The following is a 20,149-nucleotide window of genomic DNA, read 5'->3' as shown; positions in this document are numbered from 1 at the left end:
AAGTTAGTGTAGTACACAGTGTTTAGCAAAAGCTACAAGTTAGTGTAGTACATCCTCTTCACAGTGTTCAGCTAAACCTCCAAGTTAGTGTAGTGCATCCTCCTCACAGTGTTCAGCTAAAGCTTCAAGTTAGTGTAGTGCGTCCTCTGAACAGTGTTCAGCTAAAGCTACAAGTTAGTGTAGTGCACAGTGTTCAGCTAAAGTTACAAGTTAGCTTACTGTGTCTTCCTCACAGTGTTCAGCTAAAGCTACAAGTTAGTGTAGTGCACAGTGTTCAGCTAAAGCTACAAGTTAGTGTAGTGCGTCCTCCTCACAGTTTTCAGCTTAGTGCAGCTACATCTCACTGCAGGCCATTAGTATGTCTGGAAGGCCAACAAGGAGAGGCAGACAGTCACAAGCCAATAAAAGAGGGCAAGTAGGCTCTGTGTCTAGAGGCAACAGTGCTGGTCATGGAGACGGTGCATCCTCATCAGCACGTGGCCATGGGACACGCTTGTCCTTTTTTTCGGCAGCTGGCCGTGTTGAGCCACAACATGCGGAAGACTTGGTCGAGTGGATGACCAAGCCGTCCTCATCCTCCTCATCCTCTCACAGTGTTGAGCTAAAGCTACAAGTTAGTGTAGTGCACATTGTTCAGCTAAAGCTACAAGTTAGTGTAGTGTGTCCTCCTCACAGTGTTCAGCTAAAGCTACAAGTTAGTGTAGTGCGTCCTCCTTACTATGTTCAGCTAAAGCTACAAGTTAGTGTAGTGCGAACTCTGCACAGTGTTCAGCTAAAACTACAAGTTTGTGTAGTGCACAGTGTTCAGCTAAAGCTACAAGTTAGTGTAGTGCATCCTCCTCACAGTGTTCAGCTAAAGCTACAAGTTAGTGTAGTGCGACCTCTGCATAGTGTTCAGCTAAAATTCCAAGTTAGTGTAGTGCGACCTCTGAACAGTGTTCAGCTAAAGCTACAAGTTAGTGTAGTGCACAGTGTTCAGCTAAAGCTACAAGTTAGTGTAGTGCGTCCTCCTCAAAGTGTTCAGCTAAAGCTACAAGTTAGTGTAGTGCGACCTCTGCACAGTGTTCAGCTAAATCTACAAGTTAGTGTGGTGCGTCCTAATCACAGTGTTCAGCTAAAGCTACAAGTTGGTGTAGTGCACAGTGTTCAGCTAAAGCTACAAGTTAGTGTAGTGCGTCCTCCTCACTGTGTTCAGCTAAAGCTACAAGTTAGTGTAGTGGGTCCTCTGAACAGTGTTCAGCTAAAGCTACAAGTTAGTGTGTTGCACAGTGTTCAGCTAAAGTTACAAGTTAGTGTAGTGTGTCCTCCTCACAGTGTTCAGGTAAAGCTACAAGTTAGTGTAGTGCGTCCTCTTCACAGTGTTCAGCGAAAGCTACAAGTTAGTGTAGTGCACAGTGTTCAGCTAAAGCTACAAGTTAGTGTAGTGCGTCCTCTGCACAGTGTTCAGCTAAAGCTACCTGTAGAAGGTTGGTGGTGTTTTCCTGATCCTATCACTACCGCAGGCAGCTACATTATTTACACGTTAGTGTAGTGCGTCCTCTGCACAGTGTTCAGCTAAAGCTACCTATAGAAGGTTGGTGGTGTTTTCCTGATCCTATCACTACCGCAGGCAGCTACATTATTTTAATGTTAGTGTAGTGCATCCTCTTCACAGTGTTCAGCTAAAGCTACCTGTAGAAGGTTGGTGGTGTTTTCCTGATCCTATCACTACCGCAGGCAGCTACATTATTTACACATTAGTGTAGTGCGTCCTCTGAACAGTGTTCAGCTAAAGCTACCTGTAGAAGGTTGGTGGTGTTTTCCTGATCCTATCACTACCACAGGCAGCTACATTATTTTAACGTTGGTGTAGTGCGTCCTCTGCACAGTGTTCAGCTAAAGCTACAAGTTAGTGTAGTGCGACCTCTGCACAGTGTTCATCTAAAGCTACCTGTAGAAGATTGGTGGTGTTCTCATACTACAGGCAGGCAGTTGATTTAGCTAGCTGCACTATCAGTATATATATATATATATATATCTATATATATATATAGATATATATATATATATGAGGAGGGAGGGGATGATGAGGTCACTGACTCAACGTGGGTGCCTGATAGGAGAGAGGAGGAGGAGGAGGAGGCACATCACCAACGAGACAGGATGCCCTCCAGGGGCCAGCCTAAGGGCAGCACACTGACTGCATCACACCGCAAAGCTCTGCATGTGCAGGTTGCTGCTGTCTCTATGCGTTATTCCAAAAGTTCTTTGGTGGGGCCTTTTTTTTAAACGAGTGCATCAGATTGCACCGCTGCTATTTGCAACATATGTCTCAAGCATATCTCGCGTGGTCAAAACATCTCCCACTTGGGTACCACATGCTTGACCAGACATATGTTAACCCACCATGTAGTTCGTTGGCAAGCGTATCTAAAAGACCCACACCAAAGAATAAAGAGGACCTATCCTTGTGCCTCATCAGCTGAGATCTCCAACCCCACTATACCTTCAGTCCTCTCTGAGACCTGCGAGGGGACTACTACTGAGAGGAATGAAGATGTAGAATTAGGTGTGTCACAGCCAAGTACTTGTGGGCAATCTGCTTTCGGTACACCGATGTCAGATTGTACCAGGCAAATTTCCCTGCCCCAGCTGCTGCACTGCCGAAAGAAGTTCCCTCCCAGCCATCCACATGCCCAGTGGTTGAATGCTAGCTTGGCAAAATTGCTAGCACTTCAACTGCTACCTTTTCAGTTGGTAGACTCTGCCCCCTTCCGTGAGTTTGTGGAATGTGCGGTTCCTCAGTGGCAGGTACCCAAACGCCACTTTTTCTCACGGAAGGCGATTCTGGCTCTCTACCGGCATGTGGAAGGCAATGTCCATGCCTCGCTGGACAGGGCGGTCAGTGGTAAGGTGGATATTACCACTGACTCATGGTCCAGCAGACAAGGACGTTACCTAAGTTTCACGGTGCATTGGGTGACTCTGCTGGCAGCTGGGAAGGATGCAGGACAAGGTGCAGTAGTGTTGGAGGTTGTTCCTCCACCACGCCTCCAAAATGCCACTACTAGTGATTCTGACACACCTCTCATCTCCACCCCCTCCTCTTTTCCTTCCTCCATGGCCTCTTCCTGTGCTTTGTCCTCGGAACCAGCGGTGCTCCGTAGGCATTTAAGGGGCTACTCAAGTATGCAGGCCAAAAGATGCCATGCGGTGCTTGAGCTGGTGTGCTTGGGGGACAGGAGCCACACTGGGGCAGAGGTTCTGTCAGCTCTGCAGGGGCAGGTTCAGAGGTGGATGACGCCACGCCAACTTAAGGCAGGAATGGTGGTTTGCGACAATGGCACCAACCTCCTCTCTGCCCTCCGACAGGGACAAATGACCCATGTTCCCTGTTTGGCTCACGTCCTTAACTTGGTCGTGCAGCGGTTCTTGAGCAGGTACCAGGGCTTACAGGATGTCCTGAGGCAGGCCAGGAAAGTCTGTGTGCATTTCCGCTGGTCATATAATGCCAGTGCTCGGCTGGCAGACCTCCAAAAGGAATTTAACCTGCCCAAGAACCGCCTAATCTATGACATGCCCACCAGGTGGAACTCAACGTTGGCCTTGCTGCAGCGGCTGCACACGCAGCAGAGGGCCATCAATGAGTACCTGTGCGACTATGGCACCTGCACAGGGTCAGGGGAGCTTGTTTTTTTTTTCCCCACGCTAGTGGGCCATGATCAGGGATGCATGCACTGTCCTGTCACCATTTGAGGAGGCCACGAGGATGGTGAGCAGTGACAGTGCATGCATCAGTGACACTGTCCCCCTTGTCCACCTGTTGGAGCACACACTGCGTGGAATAATGGACAGGGCACTTGAGGCAGAACAGAGGCAGGAAGAGGAGGACTTCCTTAGCTCTCAAGGCCCCCTTTATCCAGACAGTGTTCCTGCATGCCCGCCGATCACACAGGAAGAGGACGAGGAGGAGGAGGAGGATTGTGTCAGTATGGAGGTGGAGCCTGGCACTCAGCATCAGCAGCAGTCTTTAAGGGATCATTTACAGTCCCAAGAAACACATGTTCTTGTACGTGGCTGGGAGGAGGTGGCTGCGGATCATGTCGTCCTTAGTGACCCAGAGGACTCCGGACCGAATGCCTCAGCAAACCTACGCTGCATGGCCTCCCTGATAATGCAAAGCCTGCGGAAGGATCCTCGTATTCGTGGTATCAAGGAGAAGGAACAATACTGGCTGGCAACCCTCCTTGATCCACATTACAAGGGTAAGGTTGCAGACCTTATCTTGCCATCGCAGAGGGAACAGAGGATGAAACATCTTTGGAAGGCCTTGCAGAATGGTCTGTGCAACGCGTTCCCAGAGACTGGGAGGTTACAAACTCCTGTTTCTGGACAACGTGTTGCTGAGGCTTCGGTCAGTCAAAGAAGGAGCGGTGGAGAAGGTGGCTGTCTGACCGATGCGTTCAAACAATTTTTTAGTCCGCAGCTCCAAGGTATGATCGGTTCCAGCAACCATTGCCAGCGTCTGTTTTACATGGTGCAGGAATACCTAGGGGCAAGATCTTACTTGGACACCTTTCCCACCGAAAATCCTCTGGTTTACTGGGTCTTGAGGATGGATCACTGGCCAGAGCTTGCACATTATGCAATTGAGCTACTGGCCTGTCCTGCATCCAGCGTTCTTTCGGAACGCACATTCACTGCTGCTGGAGGCTTTGTAACAGATCACAGGGTGCGTCTGTCCACCGACTTGGTCGATCGACTGACCTTCACACAAATGAATCAGTCTTGGATCACCACCAGCTACCAAGCACCTGATGCTGATGAAACCGAATACATTTTTTTGAAATGTCAGATCTCTTCAAAGACTGCCTATGCTGATGCTGAGTGACTATCCTGTTATACTAAGTATTTATCCTCTTCCTCCTCAATGATCATGATGATAGCTTGTAAGAACATTTTTGGTTCTGGGCGCCGCCAGTCCCGCCACCAGTGCCTAAGGCCCGATTTTTCAGCCCCTGTTTAACAGGGGCATGTAATTACAATTTTTCATGCAATTATTTGCAGCAGGGCTAGTTCCTGTGCTCCAATAGAGTATCTGTGAGGGGTTGCAGTGTTTTGGCACCAGCACCAGTGCCTAAGGCCCAATTGTTCAGCCCCTGTTTAACAGGGGTGTGTAATTACAATTTTTGATGCAATACTTTGCAGCAGGGCTAGTTCCTGTGCTCCAACTAGAGTATCTGCGATTAGTTCCAGTGTTGTGGCAATAGCACCAGAGCCTAAGGCCCAATTTTTCAGCCCCTGTTCAACAGGGACATGTAATTACAATTCTTGATCTAATATTTCACAGCAGGGCCCATTTCTGTGCCCACCAAGAGTATCTGTGAGGACTTACAGTGTTGTGGCACCAGCACCACCACCACCACCAAAGGCCCAATTTTTCTGCCCCTGTTGAACAGGGGCATGTAATTACGATTCTTGATCTAATATTTCACAGCAGGGCCCTGTGAGGGCTTACAGTGTTGTGGCCACAACAACACTTATGGCCCAAATTTCAACAAACCTACGGTCCCTGTCTTGTTTGTACCGCCTGTATACTGCTGTTCAGAGTATATAGGGCCTGGGGGCCCCACACCTTTCCTTTTTTAATTTGAGTGCGGGGTTCCCCTTAATATCCATACAAGACCCAAAGGGCCTGGTAATGGACTGGGGGGTACCCATGCCATTTGTCTCACTGATTTTCATCCATATTGCCAGGACCCGACATTAAATTAAAGCCACAAGCAGATTTAAATGACTTTTTTTCCTTTAAAAATTACATTTTGTGCAGGGACTGTTCTAAGCATGGGAAACACACGCCACTTTACAGGCATACTATAGACACCCCCCAGGTACGATATTTAAAGGAATATTTCACTTTTTTTTTTTTTACTTAGCATCATTAAAATCACTGCTCCCGAAAAAACGGCCGTTTTTAAACTTTTTTTTGCATTGATGCATGTCCCCTGGGGCAAGACCCGGGTCCCCAAACCTTTTTTAGGACAATACCATGGAAATTAGCCTTTAAAATGAGCACTTTTGATTTTGAATGTTCGAGTCCCATAGACGTCAATGGGGTTCTAACGTTCGTGCCAATTTTCGGTCCGTTCGCAGGTTCTGGTGCGAACCAAACCAGGGGGTGTTTGGCTCATCCCTACTCCCAGTTTTCAATTCAGATTATCTCACTCTGGGCAGGGGAACAAGGTAGGTTAAGGGTCCGAAAGGTGTTATCCCAGGCCTCTCGTGTTTGGATAAAGCCCACCTGGTCTAGTGAAATAAAGCGTGGCAACAGAGCGGTCTCGTAGCCAGGATTTTAGTAAAAAGTTTTACATCACAGTTCAGTTCAAAGTGATATAGGTCTGTAACTTGTACACAGTAAGGGATCCTTCCCTGGCATGGGGATGACCGATATGCTAGCACGTAACAAGTCTGGTGGAAATTGCTTGTCTTCAGTAATGGCTCTAAAGGCCTTAGTAAAATGGGAAAGCAAGCATAGCGTGGAAGATCTTGTAGTAGGCTCCGGTGAAACCACCCAGGCCGGAGGGCTTTTCCCAGTTTGATAGAGGCTATAGCAGCAGAAAATTCTTCTGCTGAAATAGGTTGGGATAGTCAGTTTTTCTCCTCATTATCATGCATGGGGAGATTTGCTTCTTGGATGTATTTAGTCATATCCGACAACTTCTCCAAGCTTGGAGAGGAATGTGAGGTAGGGTCTAGGATGTAAAGCGTAGAGTAAAAATCTCTAAAGGCTTTTGCTAGGTCTGGAGTCGAATGGATCTTTGAGCCTGGTGGGGAGGATAGGGCAGGGACATATGTCAAAGACCGTTTGGCTCGTAGGGCATTGGCCAGCATGCGGCCACCTTTGTCACCATACTCATAGAAAGACCGGTGTGCTTTCAACAAGGCATGTTTTGCTTCATAAAGGGAGTGTTTTCGGATAGACTCTCTTACTCTGAGCAACTCCAATTCAGTATCTTGATCTGCTGCGGTTTTGTGTTTATGTTCTAAAGCGTGAAGCCGTTTCAGAAGATCTGAAATAACTTTTGCTCTTTTATGCTTGGTTAAATGGCTGTGTTTGATCAGGATCCCACAAATATAACACTTGTGGGTAGCCCACACAGACAGTGGATTATCCATTAAGTCAAGGTTGTTGGCGAAGAATGTAGCGAGTTCCTGTAACACATCTGCTTCTATGGTGGGGTCTTTCAGAAGAGCCTCATTGAGTCTCCAGTTCCGCATTTTAGGTTGAGAGTTTTGTATGGCTAATTCTAGGAAAATCGGCGCATGGTCAGATAAAGCAATGTGGCCAATTCCCGCTGTAGAGACTAGGTGAATGGTCAAGTGTCTAAGCAAAAAAATATCGATCCTGGAGTAAGAGCCATGCGCAGAGGAGTAGAAGGTAAAATCCCTCTCCTGCGGATGAAAAATCCTCCAGATGTCAATCAACTGATGAGTATGGAAAAGGTCTTTAAGGTGATGTCTATCTTTCCTGGGTAAAGAAGAGAAGCTCCATGAAGGAGTCAAGAGTGGAAAGGAACTCTTCTAAGGCTGGAAGTGGGTTAATAGATGTTCGCAAGGGTGAATGTATGTGGATGTATCTTACCTTTAAGCAAGAGGAACCTACCCTCTCGGTCCATGAGGATATGGAGAAATTGCCAGGGAAGGGATTTGGCTATTAAAATAGTGGTTCCTTTTGATTTGGAAGATGAGGATGGACTGTGGTAGACCGTCGGAATATGTTTGTTATGGAGTTTTGGAATCCCGGAATGTTCTAAAATAAGTCTCTCGGAGGAAGACAATATGTGCTTTATGTCTCTGGAGCTCAGCGAGACAACTTGTTTGTTTCTCTGGGGAATTTAAACCCTTAATATTCCAGGATAGGGCCTTTAGGGTCATGGCTGCACTTGTGTTGTCGGTGGACAGGCCCTACCCCTTCAGGGTGACAAAAAAAAGGGGGGGGGAGAAAAGCGGGTGGGAGTGGTGGGATTAAAGAGAGGGGAGGAAAGAGATTAAAGCGATAAAGAAAATAGGAGAAGATCTAGAGGTATGGGAGAGTCTGTAAGAAGAGAGGAGAAGAAAAGGAAATTAGGGACAAAGAAGAGCAGAATATAAACAAATAGACAGTTTAAGATAAAGTCTCTGTAGAGAAGTTCTACTGCCACCAGGGAAGAGAGTGTCTAGTACGGGTTGTGGTAAGGAACTATTAAACGCAGAGCACTGGCCCTAAGGGCTCCCACAGCGTGAATGCAGCGTGCCGGACTATTCCAGAAGATAAAACAATAAAAATGTGTCGAAGGAAATAAATGGTAACCTGATATCTGAAACACACAACAGGACATAGTAAGTAACATACAGTACTAATTCAATTTTTCTGCTCTACAATTAAGCCATCACCTTCCCAGAACAGAATTCTTTAAATATGTGCAGATCATACACATTTTTAGTTTCCGTTACACCCTGGAAGGAGTTAACACGGCTTCCGCATTTGAGGACTTATGTGGACCCTCATCTAGAGAAAGAGGCACTATCTCCATTATGTATAATTATTTGAATGGTCTCGGCCTGCTGGGGAAATCCGCGGCTATGCTCGGCTGGGAAGCGGAGACTGGCCAGGAAACTTCCCCTGAGGACTGGTTAGACAGGATTTCCAATATGCACAAATGCACAAAATCTATAGCAGTGCAGGAAACTGTCATTAAACGCCAAACTAGGGGGTACTACAGCCCTTCTTTTGTATATAGGTTTTACCCCATGGTCTCTGAAAATTTCTTCAGGGGTTGCCCGGAAAGGGGGACACACCTACATATTTTTTGGAGCTGTAGGGCACTTAAGCAGATCTGGCAGAAGGTATCTTCCAAAATATCCAGGATCACAGATTTTCAAGTGACACTGACACATCAGATGTGCCTTTTTTTTGAGGACTTACCCGAAGTATCCCCTCCAGAACAAAAATTGTCCCACATCCTGTTCAGTACAGTTCATTGGACTATTGCTTTGTTCTGGTGTACACCTGGTGTCCCTTGGGATCAGATCCTTAAATGCATGGCGGCTATACAGCTCATGGAAAAGGTACATCACACTACCATGGATACCATGCCCATCTATGACCGAAAGTGGGAGTCCTGGTCAGCATATGGGGTCAGGGGGTATATAGACTCCCTCAGATATAACCACAATGAAAGTTTTTCTACCCTTATGTTTCTTTTTTTCTTTTTCTCACTTTTTTATGTTATTAAGTAATTGAGCTGCCCTTTTTACTTTCTGCATGGTTTCTGGCACTCCACGTAGGGCAGATTCTCTATTGCAAACAGTTTATGTGGCAATCTATGATGACAAAGCTGGGGGATCCTCCATTGGACTGGAGTATGTAACTTATCCTTATAGATTGTGAAAAGTCAAAACACACTATGCACAAATGTTTGCATGTGTTTTTTCATGTAATTTCTTCTTTTTCTATAATAAAAAAATTGTTGTTATTAAAAAAAAGAATTGCTAAAGCTGGAGAGGGTGGGGTAATAGTCCCAGTAATCGCACAGATTGTGTGGAATACTTTGTTCCAAAAGCTAGTTAAGTGCCTGCATGACCAGAAGATATGCGTAGCCTCCCTGATGGTATTCCCGAGTGGCTCAGGCTTAAATTTCAGCACCATTAGCGGCAACCCCCGAGCCACACTCGGGATTGCATTGCAGGATCCTGGTGTGGCATACTTACCTTGTCCCAAGGATCCTGCGATGTCCCCCACTGTGTCTGCAGGCTCTGTCCTCCTCCCGAAGCCTCTCTGTGCTGGGCTCCGTACCCTGCGAGCGTTGCGACGCACGGGGGCAGAGCCTGGCGGCAAATTCAAAAAACTGTAAAAATCATAACACATACAGAACTGTAATCTTACAGATTACAGTAGTGTATGAAATCATTTCACATCCCTTTTGTCCCCAATGCTTTGTCCAATGCCCTGCATGCAGTTTTATATGATGCTGTATGTCATGAACCTTGGAATACTGGATTGTCATGAAGCTTGGAATACTGAAGTATTTCTCCTTTGATTCTATTACACAGTGGGGGGGTCTTCTGCCCTGTCTTAAGGCTAACCCCCTCCAGACGGCTCCATGGTCTGGAAGGAAGGCATTGTTCTGTGTTTGACCATTTGTTTATGTACTTTAATTACCCCCTGGGGCTTCTCTGTGTCATTACACATATCAGTCCTCCTATTCAAGCTATCGGACCAATCTCTGCTGACCCTGTTTCAAGTCCTCATTTGCATGGACAAGAGGACCTGAGTGAAGACTAAAGTGTAATTTACAATTGACCAATAGGAAAGTGGTTGTTGGGGGCGGGGTGTTCAAACTGCTGTGTATAAAAGTGTGTTGTGTGCATCAATAAAAGTGAGATTCCTGTTTGAACTTACATACAGCCTGGTGTTTGTTCTGAGCTATCACATATAACTGGATTAGAACGGCACATAGCTGTAGTTCGAATCCCGGAGCATCGGATGACTGAACCATCAGACGTTGCGATCTGCAATCTGATTCAATAGCCACAGAGGAGTGTCAGGAGAATGGAACCGTTACATTGGTGGCAAGCAGCAGGACGCTTCCTGCAGTCTGGGACATCCAAGCTTCCACCTGGATCCAAGGTCCGGATAGCAGGAGAGGTACAGATACCAGCCGCCATGGAAGAGGAATTCAGAAGGAGGTTGCGAAAGATGCAGAAACAGCACAGAGGACCGGTATCAGAGCAGGTCCTGCTGGGATGGTTTGTTTCATTCCGCTGTGAACTCTGGAAGGAAGCGCTAGCCCATGAGCAGTGACACCAGGGAAAAATTCTCCCCTCCATCGAGGAAAGGTACTGGTCACAGTATGGATTGCGGGTTCTGTTTTTGGGAGAAAAACCGAACAAGGAGCTGGTCTGGACAGAGATGCGGCTGGATGAGAGCTACAGAGCCCTCCAGTGGCATGTATCCCAAGCATGCCCTTGGATAGCGGATGACAGCCCAACGGAAGGCTTTGCTACGGCGGCCTGGGACTTTTGTATGTGAAGCTGACAGGGGACCCTAACTTTGGGAGTGATTTGGAGTGTCGGTTGGACGAAATAATGGATTACAGAGAACAGCTACTGAACGTTTCGGAAGTGCACTGGGCACTGAAAGATATAGAGTTTCTGGCCGTTCAGGAATGAGAGCTGGAGATCGCCTACAGACGGCTGCTAGACTCTGCTCAGCGCGAGGGCTGGGCTCCCTTTGCCTGGGACTATCAGGAAATACCAGGTGACAACTCTGAAATCCTGGCTGAAGAGTCGGTATGTGGCAGAGTAACAGTGTGCTTTGCCAACCTGCCCCCACAGCTAGAGAGGCGGAGGTCTTATGGCGGATGCAGTAAGTGCTGACTGACCTTGATGATCCTGTTTCTGCATGGGATTATCTTGGATGGAGGAATGTGCCTGTCCAGCAGCATGCCAGAGAATCGGCAGTGGAAAATCTGAAGATTGCCGTCCCCAAACCTGAAGTGCTGACAACAGGGCAGAGCTCTGCTAACCTCTGCCCAGCACTGATAACATCTTCTGGGTTCCATGGGCAGGAGATGGTGAACCTCTATTCCCAGACACCAGTTGCAGAGACAGGGGATTTGATAGACTTTTCTGCTGAGGAAGAACAACCTGATGAGCCTCCAGCAGAAGAGCTGCTATCATGGCCAAAGTTCACTGTGCTCTGCCCAGCACCAACAGTGGCTTCGGCCTTCTTGAGAGAAGAGGTAGTCGGCCTTTCTCCCACCACTCTGACAGGGACATGTGATTTTCTGCCAGCAGCATCTATGGAGTTACAACAAACTTCTCCAGCTGAAGATCTGGTAACTGAACAGAGGGTCCAAGACCTCTGCCCCACACTTTTAGCAATTCCAGAGACTGGGGTTTGAATAGATGTTTCTGTAGAGGAGGAACCACCTAGCAAACCCCCTAGCAGAAGTGCTGGCAACCGGACAGAGGGTCCAAGACCTCTACCCCACGCCTGTAGCAGTTTCGTAGGCTCAGGGTAAGAAGGTGGCAATCACTTCCCAGCAGCAGATACAGGGGGAGAAGGGAGAGGAGGTGTTCTTCGTCCTTCCCCAACAGTTGGCCAGGGTGGAGGAAGCGGTCTTTCCTCCCCAGCAAAGATCAGTGCACCTGGGAGACAGTACCACAGATATGTCTTCCCAGCAGTTCCAGGGAGTTCCAGGGAGCTGGGGCAGTCGGCCCCTCTCTCCAGCGACAAGCTGATGTAGTAAAGCTGCTACTCCCAGCTTAATCACTGGCAACAGGGCAGAGCGCCGCTGGCCTCTGCCTAGCACCTACAGTGTCTCTACAGTTTCAGAAAGCTGGGGCGATCGGCCCCTCTGCCCAGCAGCAGACCGAGCCCCGGAATGTTAAAAACCACCTAACTGAAGCGCTGGGGGCCGGACAGAGAGTAAATGACCTCTGCCCCACACCTACTGAGATCAACTATTCCTTGCAGCCAAGAAAGGAGATCATGCGGACAGACTATATGAGTTCACTCTGCCTGACTAACGCATGTCCAGACCAGGTGGAGGTCTGGGACCTTGTTAGTCAACCTTTGATGGGGGAGAAATGTGACAGACTCACTCGGGATAGAGGCTTTTGGAGGGGACTGAATGCAAGCCTCTTGCCGACCGATTATGGGCCCTGGCATTTGGGGGAACGGTGCTCTTTGAGATCTGTATGCCTGGGGACTTTTGAGGTGGTATTACTGTGGATTCAGGTCCTGGTCCCCCAGGATATGGGAAATGGTGACTTGGAGGGTATGTCTTGGATTGCTTAAAATTGGACAGTAATATTTATCCCCAATATCTCCCAGGATATATATGTAAAGACTATTATTGGTTTGATTCTGAACTCAACATGTTAATTGAGTGAGCTGATCACATTAGCCTCCAGGACTAGGTAGGAGACGAACAGTCTACTCCTACTATAGTTGTTGATGACGAGGCTGAGGAGGGGGGAGAACACTGGTTTTATTGTTAATTGTAATTAGCTCCTGCTATTGTGAAAATGTCCTGTGGTTGTACTTATGATAATGTATAATGTACTGTGTGAAGCTCGGTGACCACAAGTCTGGGCAAAAGGTCATGTTAGATAATTAGCTCATGTTAATTAGGTTAGGTTTTAGTCATTCTGCTGTATATATTTGTGTGAGATCTCAAATAAAGAGTTAGTCCATGTTAGCAGCGAAACAAGTGTCATCTTGTTTTATGCTTGGGAGCGGTTGGAATATCTGATATCTGTGCCCAGACTGGGAGGAAGTGGTATACTGACGGAAGCACTCAAGCGGAGTGAAGGACGTTTTGTTACACTGTATATACTGTTCTTTCTGCCTGGAAACTTGAGATTGTACATAGCAACCAAAAAGTATCACTTTACCTCAAAAGTGGCTTTAGACCAGCTAGAAAACAGTGATAGTAAATTAGAACACTTGCAGAATTGAGCGATAGTGAATCGTGGGGAAATTTATTTTATTAATATTATATATATATATTTTTTTTAATTATTTACATTTATTTATTATATTATAATTTATGATTTTGTGTTTCAAACTTCACCATACCCGGGATATCTACTAGACTCTTGGTGGACAGATTTAAGTGTGTTATTGCTAAGAATTACAGGCCTACAATATAAAACGCCAAATTTCTATGCAAAATAATTGTACCGCTTTGAGACGCAAAAATCTGAAATAATCATACCGCCAGGGAGGTTAAGCTGGCCCACCATACCGCATCCTCTCCAGCATAGTGGAGATTGTGTAGGGGTGTATTTAGAGAGTCTGTAGGGGGTGAGTTACCATCTCAAAGCTATCTTTTGGGACAGCTCCCAGTGATTAATACACTTAGAGGCTTGGTATATAGCTTTAAAGACTGACTGCCATTGGTGGTTAGTAAAGGTTTGCTCGTGGTCTGTTTCCCATTTTAGGTATGGAGTGGTTTTGTGGAATACAGGCTTATTTTGTAGTAGATTGTAAAATAGGGAGGTACCTTTAAATGAGGGTGGTGCTTTTTGGAGAAACTGCCATCCTTGTTTGTGTAGTAATATTCCAGGAGGTGTGAAGGAGTTAAAAAATGGGATATTTGTAAATATTTGAATCGCTCAGTGGAAGGGATGTAAAATTTGTCTTGGAGCTGTTCAAACATTTTAAGGGTTCGCGCCTGGAACAAAAGTGTTAGGATCGAGATACCCTGTTTGACCCAATTGGATAGAGACAGATGGGGATAGTTGTTCCTAGAACTTTCAGCAGGATGGGTTTAGGGCTCATCTATGATTGTGGTACAATTAGGGAGTGAAAGGTTCTCCATGCCATTAAAGAAGCCTGAGTAGGGAGGGGTACGTTTTCAGTCACCATGACTTCCAGATATCGGCAATCAGTAGGCTTTGTAAGGATGGTGTGGGACTAGTAGTCCTCTCAATATCTATCCATAGCTTATTTGTTGAGGACTGGAGGAGAACCAGCTTTGTATGTTAGTTAAGTGGGTTGCAACCCAGTAGTCCTGAAGGTCAGTCATGCCCATGCCACCTGCATTGTTATGCTTAAGAAAGAACTGTGGGGAGGGTTCTAAAAAGGTATAATATTTGGGGTAGCAACATCATCTTGAAGGAGGCCAGGCGACCTGACCAAGAGGGCTCACATTTGGACATGCGCTGGGCAGCCTTTGTCAGTTTGTCGATAAGAGGAGGATAGTTGGCATCAGCTAATTGTGTGACATCAGATATTCATAAAAAATGTTTGGGGACCCAGGTCCTGCCCCAGGGGACATGCATCAATGTAAAAAAAAGTTTTAAAAACGGTCGTTTTTTCTGGAGCAGTGATTTTAATAATGCTTAAAGTGAAACAATAAAAGTGTAATATTCCTTTAAATATTGTGCCTGGGGGGTGTCTATACTCTGCCTGTAAAGTGGCCCATTTTTCCGGTGTTTAAAACAGTCCCTGCACAAAATGACACTTCTAAAGGAAATTTAAAACTGCTTGCGGCTGTAATGTAATGTTGCCCCCCCAGTCCATTACCAGGCCCTTTGGGTCTGGTATGGATATTAAGGTGAACCCCGCACCCAAATTAAAAAAAAAAGCTTGGGGCCCCCAGACCCTATATACTCTGAACAGCAGCAATATACAGGCGGTCCCCGGGTTACAAACAAGATAGGGACTGTAAGTTTGTTCTTAAGTTGAATTTGTTTGTAATTTGGAACAGGTACATTTTGTAAGTGTAGCTCCAGCCAAAAAAAATCTATTTTTAAGCTTTTTGGATAACATAGGGAAGGGTTATCATCACCCCTGTAACATTTGCTGTCTGTGCCCCTGTTCAGAAGATTTCACCTCACTTTCTGTCCCAATGACAATTGGATTTTGAAAATTTTGGGTTATTAGGGAAACAAGGATTAGTGATAAAATATCAGTGGGGAGACACGTTTATCCCATATTAACTCTTACAGAAGAGAATTTCCCTTCCTAGAGGTAGATTTCCTCTCACTTCCTGTTGTCTCCCTTTGTTTGTAAGTAGGAGACATTTGTAAGTTGGATGTTTGAAAATAGGGGACCGCCTGTATATACTATATGTCCTGCCCTATACACTCTGTGAAAAATTGAGCCTTAGGTGTTGGTGGTACAAGAACACTGTAAGCCCTCACAGTTACTCTTGGTGGGCACTGGAATGGGCCCTGCTGTGAAATATTATATCAAGAATCGTAATTACATGCCCCCGTTAAACAGGGGCAGAAAAGTTGTGCCTTAGGCGGTGGTGGAGGCACAACACTGTAAAGCCTCACAGATACTTTTGTTGAGTGCAGGATAAGGCCATCCTGCAAAATATTAGAGCAAAAATTGTAATTACGTGCCCCTGTTAAATAGGGGCAGAAAAATTGGGCCTTAGGCGGTGATGGTGGTGGCACAACACTGTAAAGCCTCACACATACTTTTGTTGAGCACAGGAACAGGCCCTGCTGTTAAATATTTGATCAAAAATTGTAATTACAGGCCCCTTTTATGGAGGTGTGGTGGTGGAACAAGCTCCAACAATACTGAACCCTGTCCTGCATCCTTCCCAGCTGCCAACAGAGTTACCCAGTGCGCCATGAAAGAAAGGTAACGTCCCTGTCCATGCTTGCTGGACAATGAGTCAGCAGTAATATGCACCTTACTGCTGACCGCCTTGTCCAACGAAGCCAAGACATTGCCTTCCACATGCTGGTAGAGAGCTGGAATTGCCTTCCGTGAAAAGAAATGGCATTTGGGAACCTGCCACTGAGGTACCGCACATTCCACAAATTCACGAAAGGGGGCAGAATCTACCAGCTGAAAAAGCAGCAGCTGCAGTGCTAGCAATTTGGCCAAGCTAGCATTCAGACGCTGAGCATGTGGATGGCTGGGACCAAATTTCTTTTAGCAACTGGGTTAGGGAAATTTGCCTGCTAAAATCAGATGGAGGTGTATTGATAGCAGATTGGCTGCAAGTACTTGGGACACCTATTGCTATACCTTCATTCCTCTCAGTGCAGGTTTCTAAGAGGACTGGAGGTATAGTGGGGTTGGAGAACCCAGCTGATGAGGAGCAAGGAGAGTTCTGCCTTGTTCTGTGATGTGGGTCTTTTAAGTGTTGTTGCCAACGGACTGCATGGGAGGTCATCATATGTCTGGTCAAGCATGTGGTGCCCAAGCGACTGCTGTTTTGGCCACGTTGATACGCTTCAGACATATGTTGCAAACAGCAACGGTGCGATCTGCTGCACACATGTCAAAAAAGGCCCACACCAAAGAACTTTTCAAAATATGTGGGGAGTCAGCAGCACCCTGCACCTGCTTAGCTCAGCAGTGTGATGCAATAGGGTGGATGCCCTTAAGCTGCCCCCTGGAGGGTATCCTACCTCATTGGAGATGTGCCTCCTCCTCCTCCTCTCTTCTATCAGGCACCCAAGTTGAGTCAGTGACCTCATCATCCCCTCCCTCCTTGTCACTGGAGCAAACTTGGCAGTATGCTGCAGCTGGGGGAACATGACTGCCAGTTTCTTGACCTTCTTGGGCACCCCCTCTCTCTAGGCTTACATTACTCCCTTCCTCAACCTGGGTACCATTATCGGAGCCTTCAAATCGCTGCGCATCCTCCCTCAGCATATACCCGACACTGTGGTCGAATAGTTCGGGGGGACTCCTATGTGCATGATGGTGGGGCTAGGGAAGGAGTGATTGTTGACATGGAGCCGATGGAATAGGCCGCTTTGGCAGCTGCATTGGCAGGCAAACTACTCTGAGCCTGGGTGACAGAGGATGAGGAGGATGAGAACGGTTTTGTTATCCATTCAACCAACTATTCTACATGTTGTGGCTCAATAAAACAGTCAGCTGCAGGAAAAAAGGACAAGCATGCCCCACGGCCATGTGCTGAGGATGCACCGTGTCCACGACCAGCACTGTCGACTGTAGACACAGAACCTGCTTGCCCTCTTTTAGTGGCCTGTGAGCGTTTGCCTCTTCTTGGTGGCCTTCCGGACATGCTGTAAATTTTGTTTAGCAAAAAAACACTACACTGTATTGTGTACTGTGTACACCACCAGGAAAGTAGTAGCAACTGCACTAGGGGTGCATGGTACTGTGTACACCAACAGAAGTGTAATAACAACTATGGGTGCACTGTATGTATTGTGTACTGTGTACACCACCAGAAAAGTAGTAGCACTAGCAACTGCACTAGGGGTGCATGGTATTGTGTACATCAACAGAAGTGTAATAACAACTATGGGTGCACTGTATGTATTGTGTACACCACCAGGAAAGTAGTAGCAACTGCACTAGGGGTGCACGGTACTGTGCACACCAACAGAAGTGTAATAACAATTATGGGTGCACCGTATGTATTGTGTACACCACCAGGAAAGTAGTAGCAACTGCACTAGGGGTGCACGGTACTGTGTACACCAACAGAAGTATAATAACAACTATGGGTGTACTGTATTTACCACCAGAAAAGTATGAGCAACTGCACTTATGGGTGCACAGCACTGTATACTGTGTACACCGCCTGAAGTATATATATATTAAATACACTGCAGCTAACTGAATCAACTGCCTGCCTGAAGTGTATTAGAAACAGTACAACAGGAAAGGACTGCAGTCAGATCTAGCTAAACTGGATACAGTGGATATATATATATATATATATATATATACATACGAGACTGTCTGTACATATATATATATATATATATATATATATATATATATATATATATATATATATATATATATATGTATATTAAATATACTGCAGCTAACTGAATAACCTGCCTGCTCAATCTAAATGACACTCTCTCTCCGTCCACGCCAACGACACACTACACGAAGCTGACGTGCAGGCGGCCTTATATAGTGTGGGGCGTGGACTTAGTCCCCCTGAGCCATGATTGGCCAAAGGCACCCTGCCTTTGGCCAATTATGGTTCTCTTAGCTGAGGGCGCTGCGATTGGCCAAGGCATGCAGGTCATTGTGCATGCTCTGGCCAATCATCATACAGCAATGCACTGCGATCCCGCAGTGCATTATGGGCCATTACACAACGCTCAAATTTGGCGCGAATGGCCCATAATGTTCGGTTTTCGACGAACGGGCAAACAGCCAATGTTTGAGTCAAACTCATTTTCGACCCAAACAGAAAGCTCATCCCTAATCCTCATGCATGTATTGGCATGTGTTGCCAATGGATGTGGTCGAATGCCTTCTCTGCATCCAAAGATAATAGCAGAGAAGGCACCCAACCGGCCCCAGAATGCTGGATTACACCTAACATCCTTCTGGTTGTGCCTGACACCTGGCACCCAGATACAAAGCCTGTCTGGTCTGGTTTGATCAGGCCTGGTAGAATAGTGGTCAACCTTTGAGCCCGAATTTTTTCATACAATTTGACATCTGTATTTAATAAAGAGATCGGCCTGTAGTTAGCTGGGGAGATAGGTTCCTTCCCTGGTTTTGGTATAGTTACAATATATTCCTGTAGCATCTTTGGGGGTAAGGAGGCCGAGGTCACTGCAGCGGCGAACACAGAAGAGAGAGAGGGAGCAAGGGTTTCTGCGAACTGTTTATAATAGTCGTCTGATAGTCCATCAGGACCTGGGGACTTTCCTATGGGGAGGGATTAGATGGCCTTGCCAATCTCTTGTGGAGTGATACTAAGTGACTGTTGTTGGGCTCCTGTGAGAGTAGGTAGGTTAAGGGAGGCTAAAAATGTTTCAATGCCAGGGGGACCTTGCGGTTGAGGAGTGTCAGGGTCCTCTCTCAAATTGTAGAGGACACAGTATTAAGAGGCAAAGGCATCAGCTATTTTTGTGGGTTAATGATTTTGTTCTTGGGATTTGGGGCCATTAGAAACTCTATTTTGGATCAGGTTTTTTTTTAGCTTTAAAGCGGTTCACTAAGAATTTGCCAGCCTTATTGCCCGAGGAGTAGTGCATCAGGTTAAGGGTTCTGAGATGTTTATCATGCTGTTCTATTAAGATGAGCCTCAGGTCTGTATGTTATTTGGATAACGTTGTGCTTGTAGATTGGGTAGGGTTCTTTTTGTTAATGGCCTCAAGGGTCCGAATGTCTCTCAGTAGTTTGTCAAGCTGCATTGACCTCTGCCTTTTGTTACGAGAGCACATTTGTATGAAAATACCTCTAATAAAGGCCTTATGGATGCACCATATAGTAAATGGATCCAAAACTGATAGGGAGTTCGTTTGGAAGTATTCTTGGAAATGTTTCTCAATAATGTGAACATTTTGAGCTGAATTGAATACCTGGGAGTTAACTCTCCATATGTAGGCAGCGGTAGTGGTATGCTCCTCCACCACTGAAATTGATACAGGGGCATGGTCAGACCATGAAATATCATGAATAGTGGAAGAGGAGATAGCCTGCAACAATGCTCTGTCAATTAATAACATATCAATGCTAGAGTATGAGTTGTGGGGTATGGAATTGAAGGTGTAATCACGCTCTTCTGCATGTTGACATCTCCAAGTGTCATATACATTTTCTTTACGAAAGACCGACTGAAGGGCTCAGGGAAGTCTCTTAGGTTTGGAGGAGAGATCCAGGTGAGGGTCTGCAGTGAGATTAAATTCTCCACAT

Source organism: Aquarana catesbeiana, linkage group LG03 (genome assembly GCF_042186555.1).
Source record: "Aquarana catesbeiana isolate 2022-GZ linkage group LG03, ASM4218655v1, whole genome shotgun sequence".
NCBI classification, from domain to species: domain Eukaryota; kingdom Metazoa; phylum Chordata; class Amphibia; order Anura; family Ranidae; genus Aquarana; species Aquarana catesbeiana.
The sequence above is the reverse complement of the archived record's forward strand: the minus strand, read 5'-3'. Positions refer to the sequence as shown.